Below are 20,102 nucleotides of genomic sequence, written 5' to 3' on the forward strand. Positions count from 1 at the left end.
AGTGTCAAATTAGGGAGAGCAATGAAAGAGAACAAGCCAAGGGCAGCCTTTCTGGGAGTTATGCCAGGCTGGCAAGATGAGGCCATGTGCTGGCGGGAGGTCACGACCAGGTCAGATGACAGACAAAGAGGTGTGTGCAGGGATGGAGGTGGCACTCTGAGTCCGGAGGACCAAGCTGAGGTCAGAGGTTGGGGAGGAAACTCAGAGACAGCGTTCAGAAATCCAAACTGGGCAGGAAAGTGTGGTCTGAGCTTGAGATCCAGGCTGGTCACAGAGAAAAATGCAACCTCCTTTCCTGGGCCGGGGCTTAGAGAAGAAGCGAGAAGCACGAGTAGTTCTGGCTTGAGAGTTCCCTGGCTCTCTTCCCTGTCACCAGCTTCAGAGCCACAAGTCCCCTGAAAGATGTTCCTGCTGCACTTTCCAGTCATTTCCAGGAGTCCAGAGGGATTCTCAAGTGGTGGCCTTCAAAGAAGTGGCAAGCGTGAGGCCCTAGTTTTCCCCTTCTAGGCTCCTTTCTGCAAGATTCCCCGTGGGAATGTGCTTTCATACCAGCTGCCTCCCACCAGCCGAGCAGGCTGCCGCTGGCTGAACATGCTGTCCCCTAGCATGTGTCACAGGCCCAGATCACCGCAGTTCCCTCTGCCCACCCTCTGCCCCCACAACTGCCTTCTGCATCTCTTCCCCTGAGGGCTTTCTCTGCTGGCGGGATCCCGCTCTCAATACAGTGGGCCAGGATGGAGATTTCACACCATGGCCAACCACTCCAGCAGCTGCCCTCAACCAATGACTGAAGGAAGTTGGTATGAATACCTACCTTTTTCATCCAGAGGACAAGATAACTTGAAGGTCAAGGTTCGACATTGGCCTCCAGATTTCCTTCAGGAAAATTAAACTCTGGTTTTCCACAGGGGTAACTCATTTAAGGCATCTTTCATTGATACTTTCCCTTCCCCGTCCCACTTCCCTACACCTCTCCTGGCATTTTCTGGGGTCCCCTCCCAAATAAATTCCTTGCACTTCAATGTTTGACCCAGTGCTTCTGGGCAAACCAGACCTAAGACACCTCACAGCCCGTCTCATCTCCCTGTCCTCCTCCTGTTGACTCTTCACACAGCAACCTGAGTGGCCTTTGATAACATCAGTCAGAGCAGGTCACTGCCCTGCTCAAAACTTTCCAATGGCCTCCCATTCTGTCTAGAATAAAAATGCAAGACTTATTATGGGCTGTCTCTTAGTTCATCCAAGCTGCTATAACCAAATTCCATTAACTGGATAACTCATAAAGAACAAACATTTATATCTCACAGCTCTGGAGGCTGGGAAGTCCAGGTTCATTGCACCAGTGGATTCAGTGTCTGCTAAGGGCCCGCTTTCTGTCACAGATGATGCCTTCTAGCTATAACCATACGTGGTCAAAGGGGCAAAGGAGCTTTCTCAGGCCTCTATTATAAGCGCACTAATCCCGTTTGTGAGGGGTCTTCCCTCATAACCTAATCACCTCCCAAAGGCCTCTCCAAATACCATCACCTTGGGCATTAGCTTTTCAACACAAGAATTTGGGGGTTACACACACACTCAATCTATGGCAGACTACAAGACCCTGTGTGACCTGGCCCCTGCTTTTCCTCTCCCTTCAGTTATTCTGCCCCAGCCCCAATGGCATCTTGCTGTCCCTCAAACATTGAGTATCTCTCCTGTCTTCTGTCTTGAACATCTGCTTTCCCCCTGCCTAGAGAACTCTGCACCCAGATCTCCGTGTGTATGGCTCACTCCTTGTCAGTGTTATTCAGGTGTTAGCTTAAAAGTCACCTCCTCCAAGAAGTCTTCTTTGACTACCCAATTTCAAGTATCCCTTCCCACACACCCACCACCTGGGTTGTTCTTCATCATATTGATGATCACCTAAAGCTCTCTTGGGTATGGATTTGTTTACCTGGTAAATTTATGCCTCATGTGTTGATCTCAGTGCTTAGAACATTCCCCAACACATTGTAGGCATCTGATAAATATTTGTGGAATGAAGAATGATCCAGACAAAAGAAGAGGAGTTGAATCAAGACAATACAGATCTTGGAAGAGGCAAGGGAGCTTTCTCAGGCTTCTTTTATAAGGGCACTAATCCCAGTGGAGATTAGTGGAGAGAAGGAGGCTTTTAGGAAAATATTTGGGAGGAGGAATCAATGGTATTAGATGTGGAAGATGAGGGAAAGTAAGAAGGAGTCCAAAGTGACCCCAAGCTTGGGAGCCTGCAGGGATGGTGGTGCCATTCACCATGACAGTGAGTACAGGAAAGGGGAGGGCATGGTGGGAAAGGTGATGAGATCATGGGGCTATGCTGAGTGTGAGGAGCCTGTGGGATGTGTAAATGGAAATATCTAGCCAAGGATTAAAAACAGGCCTGGAGCTTCAGAGAGGGGTGGAAACTAAAGATTTGGAGCATGTGCAATTGAAACTATGGATGAAAATGACATCATTCCAGGAAGACATTAGAGGAGGAGTTGTAAATTCAAATGCTTTCAGGAGTTAGGAAAACAATTTAGATGCATGAAGTAGCTCAGATCAAAACCATGAAGAACGGTGGTTACTGCAGCAAAAATTGAAGACAATATGCCCTACGTTTAAAGACATTCATATTAACCAGTATTAAAACACTATGAAGGGGGGAAGGTACAGCTTACAGGTAGAGTGCATGCTTAGCATGCATGAGGTCCTGGGTTCAATCCCCAGAATAGTCATTAAAATAAATAAATAAACCTAATTACCTACCCCCTGCCAAAGAAACCAAACAAACACTGGGGGAGCCAAAGCAAAACAGGCCTTACGTGGGTCACTGATTTAAGATTAAGACCCCCTAATGGAGAATGAGAAGATGAGTTTTCCTGTGTCACTAGACCCTGAGAACACCAACATTTAAGGTGCAGGCATAGAATGGAGAGTCTACAAATGAGACTGGGGAGGAGCAATCAGAGAGGTGGGAGGAAACCCAGGAGAAAGTCATTGTGCAGAAGTCAAAGGAAAAGTAGTCAACATTATCAAGTGCTGCAGATAGGTCAAGCGAAGGAGAAGCCAAAAGGGACATTGGATTTAGCCAGTGGGAGTTCACTGGTGGCCTGATCAGGAGTAACTTCAATAGGAAGGAGGGCAGTGGGCAGAAGCCAGGCACAGTTCAATGAGAAATTAATGGAAAATGAGGATATGGCAATAGCAAGAGGATAGACCAACCTTTCAAGAAGTTCATCAATGAAGGACCACTACGATAAATAAAGAGGACCCAACAATTTCACTCCTGGACATGCAACAGAAGAGTGTTTGCATGCAATTAAGAATGTAGAAAATGTTTCAGTAACTGTATTAATAATAGCTAGAAACCTGAAATTGTCCAGACTTCCAACAAAGTAGAACAGAGTAACAAATTATGATATATTCATGCAATGGAATATTACACAGCAAAAAAAAAGACCAAATAACTGCTACATACAACACACGGATGAATCCCGCAGCTATAATGCTGAGTGAAAGAAGCCAGACATAAAAGAGTACATGCTGGATTTTTTTGTTGTATGAAGTTTAAGAACAAGCAAACACATCATCTATAGTGGTAGACATTAAAATGGAGGCTGTCACCAACCGATATAGAGAACAAGCTAGTGGTTACCAGTGGAGAGGGGGAAGGGGGAGGGGCCAAATAGGGCTGTGGGAGAAAAGGGGTTATTATAGGATTATATGAAATCATCTGTGTGAAAACTGAAAATTGTACAGCACTATAGAGATTAAAGAATCTTTCATTCAGTAAAACAAAATAAAATGGTAGCTGTCTTTGTGGAAATAGAATTAACTGGTAAGGGGCACAAAGAACTCAGCTAGAGAGTTAGAGATATTCTATATCTTGGTCTGGGTGGTGGCTATATCAGCATATACATATGTAAAATGCATCAAGTTGTACGCTTAAGATTATATGCACATAAAATATGCATAAATTATACCTCAATTAAAAAGTAAGAAAAAAGAAGAGAAAGAAGACAATAGACTGAGAAAGAGACTGGGATCTTCCTCTAGAAGGAGCTCAGTTCCCACTTTAGATCTACTATCAGGGCTGCTATGGACGTTTCAGCAAAGAAGAAAAAGCTGAAACTAAGAAAGGCTATTTTCGTTATTATTTATAAATTACAAAGGGAAAATGGTAGCTTTATAGTAAAGAAAAACAAAAAACCCCCACAAACAAACAAACAAACAAAAAACCAAGCAACAAAGCTAGTATTACCAATATTGGAACAAGCAGGCATCGTGCACCCACTGATACAATGCACTAAGGACATGGTATCACTTCAGTGATGTTTCTGCTGAAAATGTATAATATGAATCCAATCATGAGAAAACACCAGACAAGCACAAATTTAGGTACATTTTACCACATGACTGGCTTTTAATCTTCAAAACTGTCAAGATAAAAAAACACAAAGAAGTATTGAGGAACTGTCCCAGACTAAGGTGACATGATCATTTAACACATTGTGTAATCCTGAAATGCATTATAAATCTGGAAAAATATTCGTAAAGGATCTTATTTTGATAACTGCAAGAAATTTGAATATGAATTATTGATTAGATAATACTTTACTATTAATGTAAAATTTCTTGATTTTAATAACTACTGTGACTATGTGGTTTTTCTTAGGAAACATACACTGAAGTATTTAGGAGTAAAAGGGACGTGATGTTCTTCAGTTTGATTTTTAATGGCTTAGGAAGGAATGCAGAGAAAGAAAACAAATAGGGCAAAATGTGAATAACTGGTGAATCTGAGTGAAGATTATGTGGGAGTTCCTTGTACTATTCTTGCAACATTTCTGTAAGTTTGAAATTATCTCAAACCAAAAAGTTATTCCAAAAATATAAAGCAAAGCATGACAATTTAATAAATAAAACAATACCCTGTCTGTACAAATTAAAAAAAAAAATAAGGGGAGTGTGAAGTATCTGTCCTTTTCCTTGTACCTTTGCCAAGGAACCAGAGAGCCGAGCCAGTTTTGTCAAAGACTAAGGAAAAGGGACACCCCATCTACCCAGGGAAGCAGGCCTGTTCTGGTTTGAATCAGGAAATGAGAGACGCGCTCTTGTCTCAGCGAATCTGGACAAACCAGCAGAGCACACTAAACAGCTCAAAGACTGTACCCCCAGCTTCGGGGACTTTCTGGCTAAACTCATAAGACATTACAGAATTTTCTTCAGTTATAATAGTCCAAAAAAAAAAATCCAGAAAAACAAAAAACACAGGACCTTGTGCATGCTAGTCATGCACTCTACCACTGAGCTATAACCTCCACCTTGAAGGATTTTCTAAGAATAACTTATCACAATGCTATTGACTATTTACTCCACGCCTGGGCCATTGAATACTTATCTCATTTAATTTTTACAACCACCCAATGAGATCAGTATGTTTCCCACTTTTCGGCTGAAAATTTAAGACCTACAATGGATAATCTACTTACTGAAGGTCACCCAGCTAACAAGAGTTGAATCCACTATTGAGAGTTAAGGTAACCCAATTTGGTCCAAAGACAAAGAGGGGGAGAGGGATGGGGACGGTATAGTGGTAAAGTGTGTGCTTATCTTATGCATGAGGTCCTGGGTTCAATTCCCAGCACCCTCATTAAAATAAGTAAGTAAGTAAGTAAATAGATGGAGGGGTGATGTGAGCAGTCAAGTGACTGTCTCCAAGGTTGTCCTTCATCTGGTTACCTGGAATGGTCAGCCCCTTTGGATGGGGATCAAGTTAAGTTCCAGGGTCAAGGGGTCACCTAAGTTCTCATAGACAGTGAGAAGCAGAACCGGTTTGAACCCAGGTCTGATGAATTCCAACACCCCAGTTCAAGGGAGCCAACAAAAGCTACTGCCTAAGATACTCTAGCCTGGGTTCTAGAAGCTCAGATCACAACCAGTGATGACTCAGAAATGGGTTTGGCTGCCGCAGGAAACAGTACCCTTGGCACAAATATAACCGCTGTCAACACTGGGTACAGGCAGCCTCAGCACAGGTGCTGGCGGGCATCTGCAGCCATGCATCTTTGGTTGATATCAGCAGGAAACACCTGTGACAAGCTGGAGTCTTAGAGCAGGAATATGGAGTTGGGGTGGGGGGAATTGGACAAGAGGATCGGACCCAGGAACACATATCAACTCCACTGCCAGGGACTACAAGCCAAGGATGGGACCCACCCAGGGGACTTAGAAGCAGAAAAAGAAGAATATTATTGCTTAGTAAGAGGACCGTATTTTTCACGCCTAGGCTGAAGAGGCTGGAGGATTGACGATGGTTTACATTTAATGAAGAATTGTGATGCTCACGTTATGCTAGCAAGACAGTAGACAATACCTAGACAATTTATCTTCTTGTGGCTTACGTTAGTGAAGGATTTGAGGTTTGTTGGTGTAATAACCACCTTCATTTAGATCTTTGCAAACAGCCTGGAATGAGAAATGTCGTTACCTGTCTGGGAACAGACTGGTCTTGGAAGGGGACTTTCTGAGGATAAGACTCACCCATCAAACTTCAAATGCACCCCTGCCGTTTCCTCAAATATGGAAAATCAGCCTGCATAGACAGTGTTGCCACTCTCCTCTATGTCTTCTTCTGGTTGGTTGGTTTTATTGGTTGGTTGGGGTCTTTACAGAGGTAATCAAGTTAAAATTATGTCATTAGGGTGGACTTTAATCCTATATAACTGGTGTTCTTATAAAAAAGGGGAAATTTGGAGCTATAGCACACAACGAAAATGTCATGTGAAGAAGGCAGAGATTGGGTTGATGCTTCTCCAAGCTAAGGAATGCCAAAGACTGACAGCAAATCACCAGAGGCTAGGGGACAGGCATAAGACAGATTCTCCCTCAAAGCCCTTGAAAAAACCAACCCTGATGACACCATGATCTAGGACTCTGGCCTTCAGAAATGCGAGACAATACATTTCTGTTGTTTAAACCACACTGTTTGTGTCAGTCCTGGTGAACGAATACAGTATTCCACCTAAGAGGATTAAGTGAGTTAGTATTTGTAAAGCTGTTAGAACAAAGATTAGCCGTCAGCAAGCACTTACAAGCATTTGTTAAGTAAATGTGTTCAGAACTAGTGAAGGGTTGTGCACACAGCAGAGGGGCTATAAATGCCTGCAGAGTGAATGGAGGGAGTGACAAAGCTACGAGCAAGTCCCTCTACTGTCTAGACTTTCCTCCCCAGCTGCTCCATTTCTCAGAACTGGTCCTCCTGCCCTGGGGTTCGTTGTCTGGGAGCTGTTGTCCCAGGAAGCTGGCAGCTGGGCAGAGATGAGCGCCTTGCTCAACCACCATGATTATGATGGCACTGCCCTAGAAGGCATCCTTAGAGCAACATCCTTTCCTACAAATTGACAAGAAATCTGTAGGATGGATCCTGGGGACCCATCAGGGCACTTCTGGTATAAATGATCTACATGTGTCACGATCAGCTGTATGACGATTTAGGGCTGGTTTATCTCCAGCCTGTGACTTTTCACGCTTCTCAAGCTGTATAAAAATGAACTGCAATCAGGCTGATCTATAGATAGTCAGTTCCTGTTTCTGAGCATGCTGAATGAGAATGGGTGTGTTTACACATTTGCATAAAATGGATGGATGTAGAGGGCTATGGTGTTTTGTTTTGTTGACAGAGGGGATGGGGTATTCTCCCAGAAGTGGAGCCAGAGAAGAAGAGGTGAAAATAAAAGACTCAAAAATCAGGAAGAATCGTGGCTTTTCCAAATGAAAAGGGAGGAGGGAGTAAATATGAAATAAAGTTTATCAATGCTCTGTCAGAAAGGAAAGAATGAGCTGGTTAAAAAAAAAGAAACTGACCAACAGGTGAGGGTGAAGGACGGGGGAAGGGGTGTGTGATCTGACTTTCCTGTCTGCCTCCTTCCTGCCCTTTCCCTGTACACACATTAGGGGAAGATATAATCCTCTCTGTTTTCTATGTACAGGGATATTTAGATATGCAAATGAGCACAGCTTGTTAATGAGCCAAGGGTGATTACACCGCAGGGAGCTGCCAGCCCCGCTGAACAATAGGTGAAGGGACGCCAGGTGTCTGCGAAAGGGTGGGGGGAGGATGGATTATTCTAAGCCGCTCTCCTCACCCCGGCCTCAGTGCCACAGAACTGTCTGCACGATGAAAATTTTGGGCCAGGTTCTTCCTTCTGTTCCTTCTAGCTCCCAGATTCTAAATCTAATGAGTTAAGATGAAACGAAATGGGAGACCAGGTGAGACCTGAGTCTCATCAGGGAACTGCCCCAGAGGCTACTGAACTTACCTGGGGGCAGGAAGGGAGGATGAGCAGCAAGTGAAATGTACAGCTTCTTCATGTGGGAAAGACTGCCCAGCGAGTGTGGTGGAATTTGATGGGGGGAAACGGGATCCTGGTGAGTGGGCAGGTCACTTTGGGTGGCATTTGGTTGAAAAGATGGTGACTGGGAATCTGCATGCTTTTCAGAAGTCAGGGCAAAGTTTTGCAGTGGGACACAGGATATAAAAGAGGCTGTGCTTCGGATTTCTAGGGAGAGATGCTCAATATTATTAAAAAGGGTGAACTTTGTACAGACCTGGGTTTGTTGAGCCAGATTCATCAGACTTGTTTTACCCATGAACTCTGGCAAACCAGGTGCACAACTAACCTTCCCCTACTGATAAGATACAGGACTTGGCCCATCACAAACACGTGAGGATTACCCAGCCGAAGAGGCGTTAACAGAAGAGTCTTAGGATGTCTCAGACTGGACCTTTTGAGTCTGGAGGAATAGTGCCCAGCCAGCTTAAACAGGATCTGTAACGCATTTCTGCACTTTCTCTGTGAGCAATTAAATGGGACACTGTCATTTCCTGTCAGCCTCCCGATCTCTGTGACACTCAAATAAAGAGGCATGGGCTTTTCCCCCAAAGTGAGGTGTCTCTGCTTGAACTGTTAGAGATTCTCACGGAAGGCTTGAAGCTGTCTCCAAACAGCCTAAGTCTTTAAGTCCCTTCAAACCCCTTACATCTGCTGTGTGCCTGGAGTGCTCCAGGATAAGGACAGGTCCCTAACCTTCTATTAAGGGCATTCCACTTTGCACCATGTCACTAACAGCATCACTCAACCCTGTCTATAAATATGGATGCTATGCTAACAAGACTTATTGCTAATTTGATGGCAGTGGAGTACAGGCGTGTGTGCTGCACGCACACGCAGAGAATGGTATTGAAAAACTGGAAAGATAATTAGAGTTTAATAAATGGTAATTTGCTCTTTGCTGCTGAGTGTGTTGGGGGTTGGGGAAGGATGCGAGAGAGTGGGGCCCTTCCACAAAGTGAAATGGAGAGAGTCAGTCTGTCACGACAGCTTGATTTTGCTTCTAATATTGCCCAGGTTTGAAGTTAATTCTCATTTACCTACAGATCCTCTTCCCTGAAAATACCCACTGTGGAACAAAGGTAGAGGAAACAATTAAATCAGAAATATTTATCACTGGGACCATATTTTAACTAGAGTCACAGAATGAAGAGGCCAGGGCTCCAGAGACAAACTAAAGCTGAGAATTAAGACAATTATCTGGATCATTCAAGAGAAGAAAAAAATCACCATTTTTGCTTGACTGAGTATCTGAATTATCTGAATATTTTAGAAGACTTGATCAGCCAGTAGATCCAAAAGCAAAGAATGGAAGTTGTGAGTATGCAGAGAGAAAGGACAAGAAGGCTGGTTGAGCCTGAATCCCCTTCATCCCCTCAGAGGCTGGCCCAGTCAGGAGTTGGGGATTCTTTGGTAGCCAGAAAGTAGGCAAAGCTTGAAAACCACAAGGTTCAACAAATCAGAAATGCAGCCTGAAGAGAACTGGGAAAATGTGTGTGTGAAGCCAGGATGCTAAAAGAGCAAAGAAAACAGAACCAGGAGCTGTGTGTGTGTGTCTGCGTGCGCGTGCATGTGCATGTTGTTAGGAAGAGGAAAACAGTTCCCTACACCGGGGGTTCCCAAGCCTGGCTGCACATGCTATTCACCTGCTGAGAGCTTCTAAATGCACATTCTTGGTCCCCTCCCCACCATAGACCAAGAGAAGTAGGATTTCCTGGGGCAGCAGTGACCTGCTGGGGTGCAAATGAAGGTATGATGTTATTCACTGGACCCAGGACGTCTCTCCTTTTCAAAGGCAGTGACTTTACTTAAATGCCTGAATGACCCATCACTTGAGATTCACTCATTGCCCATTTGTGTGTCCATTTGTCAAACACAGATTTCCCTTGGAAGGCAACATAACAGTTTCCAAGCTTGCTATAGAAATTAATAAGTTAATTGTGGTGGATTTAAAATTCCACAAATTATTCAATACTCTTCCCTTCCAGAGGTGGAACTTAACTCCCCTCTTTGTGAGTATACGTTGGACTTAGTGACTCATTTCTAACGACTAGAATATAGCAGAAGTGATGGTGCGTGACTTTCAAGACTAGGTCATAACAGGCATTGCGGCTTCCCTCTTGTTCTCTGTTTCGGGTTGTTCACTTTGGGGGAAGACATCTGCCACAGTACGAGGACACGCAAGTAGCCTGTGGAGTTGCCCATGGTGAGGAACTGGGGCCTCCTGTCAACAGCCAGGAGGGGGAGCCATCTTGGAATGGCCAGCATTTGGCTCCTGCCTCATGAGAGACTCTGAACCAGAACCATCCAGCTAAGCCACTCCTGATTCCTAACCCTCAGGAACAGAGTTATTTAATATTTGTTGTTTTAAGCTGCAAAAGATGGGGATAACTTGTTACTCAACAATAAAAAATACACTAATCATAGCTAAGATTTACTGAACATGTATGTGTGGCAGGCTTTAAATGTATTAACCTGTCTAACCCTTACAGCAATCCTATGAGACAGTTAATGGTTGTTAGCTCCACTTGGTAGACAGGAAACTATATGAAGTCTAGCAGACACTGTTAACCCCCTTTCCTGGGTAGGTGCCTCCATTCGCCACCAGCTATAAGTGTTGGCTGCTAATAACTTATAGCCACCTCCACCCCCTTTCTAGAGACTTGCCTTTGGCTGAATGGGCATGGTGTCTGCTAGTGAAGTTACACACTACTTCTCCTCCTACTGTGGCAGCCCTCAGCCAATGACGGATTGTTGCAGGTGGGCCCACTGCAAGGTGGGACTTACTCTACGGTGCAATTCATTCCCCAGAGTTCCCTGTGGGATCAGGTGACTCTAACTGGGATTACGGCCTTGCTTAGATCCTTCCGCCATCCCGCACCTGCTTCCCTCACCCCTTTTCTTCCAAGAACACTCCTTCCATAAATCAAGTGCATTGGAATCCCATCCCAGGCTCTGCTGTGAGGGAATTCAGCCCAACCTGGGCATTAAGTAATTTTCTCAATGTCATACAGCCCAGATTTGCACCCAGGTGGACTTATTCCAAAGTCTGTGCTCTTATAAATGCTTCTGGTGGAGCAACCGATACCAGTAGATATCAAATTCAGAACTTCTGTTCTGGCATGAGACAAGTGGAGTCTGGTTCGATTGACTTTTTGGAGGTGCTAGTCCTGCTCGTGTACAGATAACACCACATGAAAGCCAGGCCCTCACCCCTACCTCCAGGGTGTTCATCCCTTACCTCTCACCCTTACCAATCTGACCCCCATCCTCACCCTTGCCGTTGATTTTAGCCTCCTCCCTTGAAAAGAATTTAAAGTTTCCCTCTTGTAACAGGTTGAATTGTGTCATCCCCTAAAAGATATGTCCAAGCCCTAACTCCTGGCACCTGTGAATATGACCTCACTTGGAAATAGAGTCTTTGCAGATATGATTAAGGTAAGGATCTCAAGACAAGATCATCCTGGTTTTCTGGTGGCCCCTAAATCCAATGACTGGTGTCCTAAGAAGAGACAGGAGGGGGAGATTTGAGATAAAGAGACACAGGGGGAAAGCTATGTGAAGACAGAGGCAGAGACTGGAGAGATGCATCTGTACGACAAGGAACCCTAAGGATTGCTAGAGCCACAGAAGTTAGGAGAGAGGAATGGAACTCGTTCTCCCTCAGAACAGCCAGAAGGTACCAGCCCTGCCGACACCTTGATTTTGAACCTCTGGCCTCCAGAACTATGAGAGACTAAGTGTCTGCTGGTTTTAAGTCCCCCAGTTTGTGGTGATTTGTTCCCCCACAGGAAACAAATTCACTTCCTTTCAGAGTCTCCTGGTTCATCTCAGCCCTGAATCTCAGCAACAGAGTGAGGATGGAGAATTATATAAACCATAGAGTTTACTAAGCACACCTTTATCTCACTTGAGTCTAGCCACAATCAAGATGTTAGGTTGTTTTGTAGGTAAGCTGGTGGTGTAATCATTCCCCTCAACCCCACTCTTTTGTTTGTTTGTTTTTTGTTTTAACAGCTAAGGAAGAGGGCACAGGAAGTTTGAATGATTTGTCCAAGATCCTACAACAGGATAGCCTAGAGCCTGGACTCAGGGTCTCTAGAGTCCAAATCCTGACCTCTTTAGTCCACAAGAGGAGACTGGTAGGAACAAATACAGGGACATTAGTAAGTCTTCCTGTTCTCTATTGACAACCTCTCACTTTGAAATGTAGATACCTGGGGTATGGGGTGGGGGGTAAGGGAAGCAGGAAGGTGACATCAGCCTTACCCCAACTGCCTTGCTCAGAATCAAAATAGACCTCTGACAGCAATAATATCTCCCATAAACTGCAGCAGCAAAGTCTAACTTAAACATTTAAGTGACCCCTTCAGATCCTTAATGATGCTATAAATGCAATCCTGGTGTGATTTACAAAGCTATTAAAATAAATGTTTCCACTAAAATAAACATTGCTACCTCTCAGCATATGTTTACTTGCATAACATAAGCACAAACTTACCTGAATCAATGATGACCAAGGCAGGGATGGGTGCTGTACACGAATGAACTGGGTATGTGCGTGTCTTGAGGGCACCTCCTAAGGAGAGGTGGTCTTTCAACCTTGAAGCCCTCATCCTGCTTCTCATTCGGAGAAATGCCTCCGTGGCCTGATGCCCAGCTGATGCCACTCCATCCATGAATTGGACATTGTGCACAGAAAATCACTTCTCAAAATGCCCTCCCCAACCTTTCTGCGTGGTTCAGCTCACATGGAGAGCCCTAGTTGGATATTTACCATTTCTCATGTCACAAAAATGTCTGCAGGGCCCTGGACCACAGGAGGTCTTAGAGCAAGGAAAGGGCATGACCAGATTTGTTAATCACATCTCTGAAGCATGAGATTTGGGAGAGATATGGAAGGAGGCAGGAACCCACTGCCTGAATTTAATTCATCTTCAATGTCACAGCTCTTTGATCTGCTACATTTGTTCATTATGTGAGAGGGAACATTTGAGAAGCCATCAGTTTGAGATGATGCCCAGGAGTCACAGGACTCAATGAAAGACCAACGGGGAAGAGTCTGCTCCGTCCATCTTATTCACTGTGACTCCTTAGTGTCTACCTTGGGTGCCTGGCACACGGACTATGCTAGAAATAAGTGTAGAATGAAAGGAGACAGACAAGAAGGAAGTGGGGAAAGAAGAGGAAGAGCAAAGGAATTCTAAATAATCTAGGCCACTGGGAACCCAACTTTAAGTCCTGGTTCCCCTATATACTAGCTGTGTGATTTTAGAAAAATTTCTTAATTTCTCTGAATCTCCATTTCCTCATTTTAAACTGAGGACAATAATATCTTCCTCTCATAAGTCTTACAAAATATAATTCATATAAAGATATCTAGAAAGTGCCTGGCACATATTATGTACTCCGTTCCACAAATGTTGAAAGAGAGAAAGAGAGAAGAGAGAAAGGAAGAAAGGAAAAAAGAAGAAGGAAGGAAGGAAGGAAGGAAGGAAGGAAGGAAGGAAGGAAGGAAGGAAGAAAGGAAGGAAGGAAGGAAGGAAGGAAGGAAGGAAGGAAGGAAGGAAGGAAGGAAGAAAAAGAAAGAAAGAAAGAAAGAAAGAAAGAAAGAAAGAAAGAAAGAAAGAAAGAAAGAAAGAAAGAAAGAAAGGAAGGAAGGAAGGGAGGGAGGGAGGAAAGAAAGAAAAGAAAGAAGGAAGGAAGGAAAGAAAAAGAAGGAAGGAAAGAAAGAAAGAAGGAAAGAAAGAAAGAAAGAGAGGTAGGGAGAAAGTCTGGTGGTTTCCCTGAGGATGAATGGCCCTGGAGCTTGGGCACATTGAGTATGGTACATGAGGATAAGGTGTGTCAGTGGGATGCTGCCTGCAACCTTATTTATGTGCTGAGTTTTCATCATTTACCATCTACATCTAGGGGATTAACTCCCTGGAAAGTGCAGCCAGTAACACACCAGCTAGTCAGACAATGCAGAAAATAGCAGCTAAGGTTGCAATTCCTCTCCCATCGACAGCCCTTCAACTAAAAGAGGAAGAATGGAAGAACTGAAAGCTTCTATTCAGAAGTGGTAATAGTAAGTTACCAGTGACTGAGGGTGTGCAGGGCAAATGAGAAGGAGGCAGAAGGAAGGTGGGGAGCAGGCCCCCAACTCTTTATGCTGGGGAAGAGAAGATCCAGTCAAGGTGTGCACCATGAACATGCTTAGATTTTAGGCAAATGATTTAAATTTTCCAATTTAGAAAACAAAAGCTTAAGAGTTTACTTGGGGACGGGGAAGGGTATACCTCAGTGGTAGAATGCACACTTAGCATGCACAAGATCCTAGGTTCAATCCCCAGTACCTCCATCAAGTAAATAAATAAATAACCAAATTACCTTTCCCTGCCCCTGAAAAACAACAACAAAAATTTAAAAAATAATTTACTTTGTTCTTTTGCACCCAATACCTTTGAAACCTTTGTAACTGTATTAATTGGAATGTAAAATGTTTTAGTTCCTGTGGAAAACAGTTTGGTTCCTCAGAAGTTAAATGTAGAATGACCATATGACTCAGCAATTCCACTCCTTATGTACTCAATAGAACTGAAGACGGATACTCAGATAAGTGCATATACATGTGTGTTCATAGCAGCATTATTCACAATAGCCAAAAGGTGGAAGCCGCTCAAACATCCATCATCAGATGAATGGATAAATGAATTGTGGTATATCCATACAGCAGAATATTATTTAGCCATAAAAAAGAGATGTACTGATACATGCTACAACATGGATGAACCTCAGAAACATTATACTAAGAAGCTAGACACAAAAGATAACATAATGCATGATTCCATTTATATGAAGTCACATAAAATGAAATGCAATATCCAGAATAAGCAAACCTATGGTGACAGAATGAGGATTGGTGGTTGCCTGGGGTTGCGGGGAGGAGGTAATGGGGAGAAACTGCTCAGGGGTTTTACTTTGGCATAATGGAAATGTTTTGGATACAGTCACTGGTTGCACAACACTGTGAATGTACTAAATGCCAATGAATTGTTCACTTCATCTTTTTTTATTTTAATTTTTTTAATGGATTGAACCCAGGACCTGGTGCATGCTAAGCATACACCCTACCACTGAGCTATCCACCCGCTCCCCTAAATTGTTCATTTCAAAGCGGTTAATTTTATGTTATGTGAATTTCACCTCAATATGCTATTTTTAAAATTGTATTAATTAATGTAATTATTTTAATACAGGCACAGTATAAAGAGAATTCCCATCCCATTGATGGGTATAAATGAAAGCTAGGTCTCTTCCACATCTGACCTTCAGTTCTCCCCAGAGGCAGTTACTAGAGGTTTGTGTGTATCCTTTCAGAGATGTACAAAATAGTAGCACACTATACACACTGTTCTGCAGTGAAGAATGTTTTAAAAATACAATTTCATGAGCCCCAACCCAGATCCACTCAATCAAGATTTCCAAGGATAGGCCTAGGAATCTGTTTTTCACCAAGCTCCCCAGGGGCTGTGAAGATGCAGGTGGTTGGTGGGGATGGGGCTGACTCAGCCTGTGGCTTCCCTGCCATTCCTGTGTCCCCAGGCCTCCTGCCTTTGGCTTGGTTGTCCTCCTGGGGTCAGAGCTGGGGGCTCATAAACTCCCTCAGTTTTCCTCCCCAGATACTCCTATATGCTCAGACCACCTCCTGCTCCTCCAGTGATCAGGCTCCCAAAGACCCTGACCACTGCGGTCTGCGAGGCCCAAACTTCTTCAAGACCAAGCCTGGCCCTGCTTGTTGATTTTCCTCAAGAGTCAGCACCATGGAGTCTAGATCTCTAGAACTCAACGGAATTCTCACTTAGACTCTGTTGCTACACAACAGCTGAGAGACCAACTCTACCAACTCACGAAAGATTGATGGACAAATCAGAGCATTAATATGTTTCAAAATGACCTACCATTCATTGAGCCCCTACCGTGGGCCAGGTACTGGGTTAGGCATTTCTGACAATGTCTCCTCAGGGTAGATCTTATTAAACACTATTTTACAGATAAGGAAGGAAACTGAAGCTTAAAGAGGTTAAGCAACTTATGGATTAATGAGTGAGGGAAACAGTCTGACTTTAAAATCCTTACTGTTTCCTCGACTCCACACGGCCACACGGTCCAAAACCTGTCAGTCATTATGGGAAGTCCTTGCTAGGAAGAGGGACATGTCTGCATCCAGGACACCTCTTCCTGCCAGCAAGATCCCCGGGAACTAAATTATAACCTGAAGATGAGCACAGGATGCAAGTCAAGGGAATGAGATTTGGAGGCATTGTCCACAAAACTAGGACCGCACTCACCTAGACCCAAACAGAACTCTGCTCTCCAGTGACCTGAATGTTGGCATCTCCCCAGCATAGTGGACCCTCTTCTCACAGAATGTTAGGTAACCCTGGCAGATTTCTGTTTTGTCTCTGCCCCATCAAGGTCCTGACCTGCACAATCAGTGAGGGAAACAGGCTCTGGAATCCACAAAACTAGTTGCAAATCCCAGCTCTTCCGTTCATTAGCCATGTGACCTCAGGCCTCAGACACATCACTTCTGCTCCATCCTTGCAGGGTTCTTCATGCGTAGTGAATGTATGTAAAACTCACAGCAGCCCAGAGCCCTGTTAAGGCTGTGTCCCTCTCCCTCCTGCAGACGCAGCATCTCTCCAGGCACTTTTCTTTTGTCACATTCCAGTCCTAAGGGCTGTCTCGGGTCATGTTTATGGGACTTGGGTAATTGTTAATCCTCTCCCTCCCGGCCCTCTCTCCCCTTTGCCCTCAATCCAAGCAGGCATATGATCAGGTCCTGGCCCAGACACAGGGTGGATATAAAAAGGACATTGTATCTGCAAGCGGGAGCCCGGAGCTCCTTGGGGGTGGATTTCTACCTCCCACGGCTCACTAATCAGGCTCGGGGAGTCACATGGGGACCTGTGACCCCCCAGCCCAGATGGCCTCCCATCTCACCGCAGCCTGGACAAACTCCTTAGGACAAAGCAGCGTCCCACTGCCTGGATCCCGGGCAGCCTTGTGGTAAGTTTACCTTGCTCTGCTTGAGAGCCATCTTCCTAAAAACTTGGGTAGTGTGTGAATTCATAAATAAAACCCCCTTTACTTCTAATGATTATCATTATTTCAAAGGCTCCTTGGCTTATATGCACCAGACTGTGTCTCCTTAAATTGTGGAGACAGAACTAACATCTATTGAGTGTTTACAACATGCTAAGTAAATTCTGTATGAATTATTTCATTTCATCCTCATAACAATCTTGGGAGGTGGGTCTATTTCTACTCCCAGTCTAAAGATAATAACAATAACTAACATTTATAAAGCACTATATAATTCTCCATGTTTTACATTTTTTTAAACTATTTTTTTATTTTGGCGGGGAGGCAATTAGGTTTATTTATTTAATTTATTTACTAACTGAGGTACTGGGGATTGAACCCAGGACTTCGTGCACGCTAAGCACACACTCTACTGCTGAGCTCTACCCTCCCCTCTCCATGGTTTACATTTATTAATTCATTCTAACATCACTGCAGTCCTACAGTATAGATACTCCAGTCGACTCCCTTTACTGAGACTCAGAGAGGTTGAGCAAGTGGTCCAGGTCACACAGCCAGCAAAATGACAGAGGCTGCAATTCAAATCTGGGCAGGGAGTCTGGTTGCCAAGGCTCCTGACCACTCAGCAGCACTGCCTCCCGTTTTTCTCAAAGCTGGTCCACGTGTAATTTCAGCAGCCCACAGATCCCATTACAAATCGATGGGGTGTGAGCCAGAAGAGACCTGGCTCAGCCGCACAGGTTCCCGAGGCGCTGAAGGACAGACAACACTGATTGATTTCTCGGCTGAGTCTTTAAATGTCAGCATGTGCGTGACCACCTCAGACCTTGGGCACAGAAATCAAATGCAGAAGGAAAGGGCATTTTGATGTGTGGGATGAGAGGAGAGCAGAGCAGAAGAAGAGCAACGGCCTAGAGCAACGGCCTGTGGTCTAAGTGGGCTTTCCAGACAGCGGGGAGGGGCCCCTGTAGGCAGTGGGGGATGGGGGTGGGTGGGAGTTGTGCCCTTGACCTTGAGTTGCTGGGAAGCCACTTATGGCTTGACACCAACCCAGGTGAGCTGGGTCTTAACCTGATTTCACTCCTCTATCTGTATTGATTGATTGGTCATCATTAGGAACTGCTCATTCAGATCAGCCAGGCTGCCTGCGAACAGCCCAACATCACAAACGCAAGTAGAAGAGCAAAGACAGCTCCCTCCAACCCCCTGGAACTCACCCAGGGCCCTTCCTGTCACCAGGCCCCACTGCATGACTCCCTGAGCCTGCCTGGCTCAGTCATTCACTGTTCCAGGAGTGGAGGGGACAGACGCACCCACAACAGAGATGGCCCTACCTACGCTCCTGCAGCCCGAGAGGGGACACTGAGGGGGTAAGGATGGAGACAGAAATAGACCTAAGATGAATTTCTGATGCATTGTGTGCAGTAAAGAAAATAAAATGAGGTGATGTGAGAGAGACTTGTGGGAAGGGAGAAAAGGAGGGGGATGATAGCCTGGGGTTGGGGGGTCTCTCCAAGGAAGTAACATTTGAGCTGAGTTCTGAGTGACGCGGAAAAGGGACTGTTCTGGGATCTGAAGCATGAGCTCTCAAGGCAGAGAGAACAGCAGAGACAAAGGCCCTGCAGCAGGAGCAGGCTTGGCCTTGTGGACCATGAGAAGGCTAGTGCTGTAAGCTGCACAGAGATGGGTGGTGAGAGGGCAGAGGCGATTGGGATCAGATGGATCCCCAACCCCTGGCACTCTGGGCCTGTGGGATGGCTGTCTTCATAAGGTTCACCATTAGGACTTGGCATCGCTGGACCTCTTTCCTCTCTTCCCACTTATGTTCCCAAATATGACTTCGGTTGGCCCCTTGCCTTCCCAGACTAGGAAAAGATTACAGACCAAAGACTCTTGCCCAACCATGTCTTAGAAGGAGATCCATAGTGGGAGGCTAAAGAAAGACCTTGGGGACTGGGAGACCAGAGGAACTGCCTGATCTTCAGGGACTGCCTAAGCCCACCCCACATCTCCTCCAGCCCTACGAAACATCTCATCCCCGCTGATCACTCACTCATCCAGATCTGCCCTGGGCTCTGTCTCTGGGCCTCTGCTCATATTGGTCCAACAATGGCAATGACCTTGCCCCACATTTCACTTCCAGAAATCCCTCTCCTTTGCCTAGCATCAGTGATTCAACTCTGTGTAGCCTTTCCTAACTCCCAATCACCTTTAATTGCTGGGCTGGATTTTTTTTTTTTAATGTTCCACTGGCCTTTGTTTGAAGATCTGTTTGATCTTTCACATCCTTTTGTCTTATATTGTAGTTTTATGAATACCTGTCTTATCTATCACACTGCAAAGTCTGTGGACAGCAAGAATTTAAATGTTATCTCTGCCGTGTCCTGGCTGTGAGGCTTTTGGCAAGACACTTAACCTTTCCAGGTCTCAGCTTCCTTTGAGCCCCACAGAAGCAGATCCTAAAACCAAGATTCCATATAAGAAGTGTATTGGGAGGCAATGCCAGGAAGTTCCAGGAGACAAATGGGGAAGTGAGGCAGGGAAAGGAAGGAACCCCAGATAGGGTGCATTGTTAAGCAGGTTACCACACTGGGCATTGGAGTTTGGTCCTGCTGGACA

The 20,102-nt window shown here is 44.8% G+C and overlaps 1 long non-coding RNA gene across 1 annotated transcript; it reads left to right on the forward strand.

Annotated features, from left to right (window-relative positions):
* Positions 1 to 16,274: 16,274 nt before the first annotated feature.
* On the forward strand, positions 16,275 to 18,935 carry LOC140686319 (uncharacterized). Its single transcript, XR_012060049.1, has 3 exons — positions 16,275 to 16,364; positions 17,360 to 17,447; positions 18,600 to 18,935. It is a non-coding gene; the product is annotated as an uncharacterized lncRNA (long non-coding RNA).
* The last annotated feature ends 1,167 nt before the right edge of the window (positions 18,936 to 20,102 follow it).

This window comes from Vicugna pacos, chromosome 16, assembly GCF_048564905.1.
Source record: "Vicugna pacos chromosome 16, VicPac4, whole genome shotgun sequence".
In the NCBI taxonomy this organism is placed as follows: Eukaryota; Metazoa; Chordata; class Mammalia; order Artiodactyla; family Camelidae; genus Vicugna; species Vicugna pacos.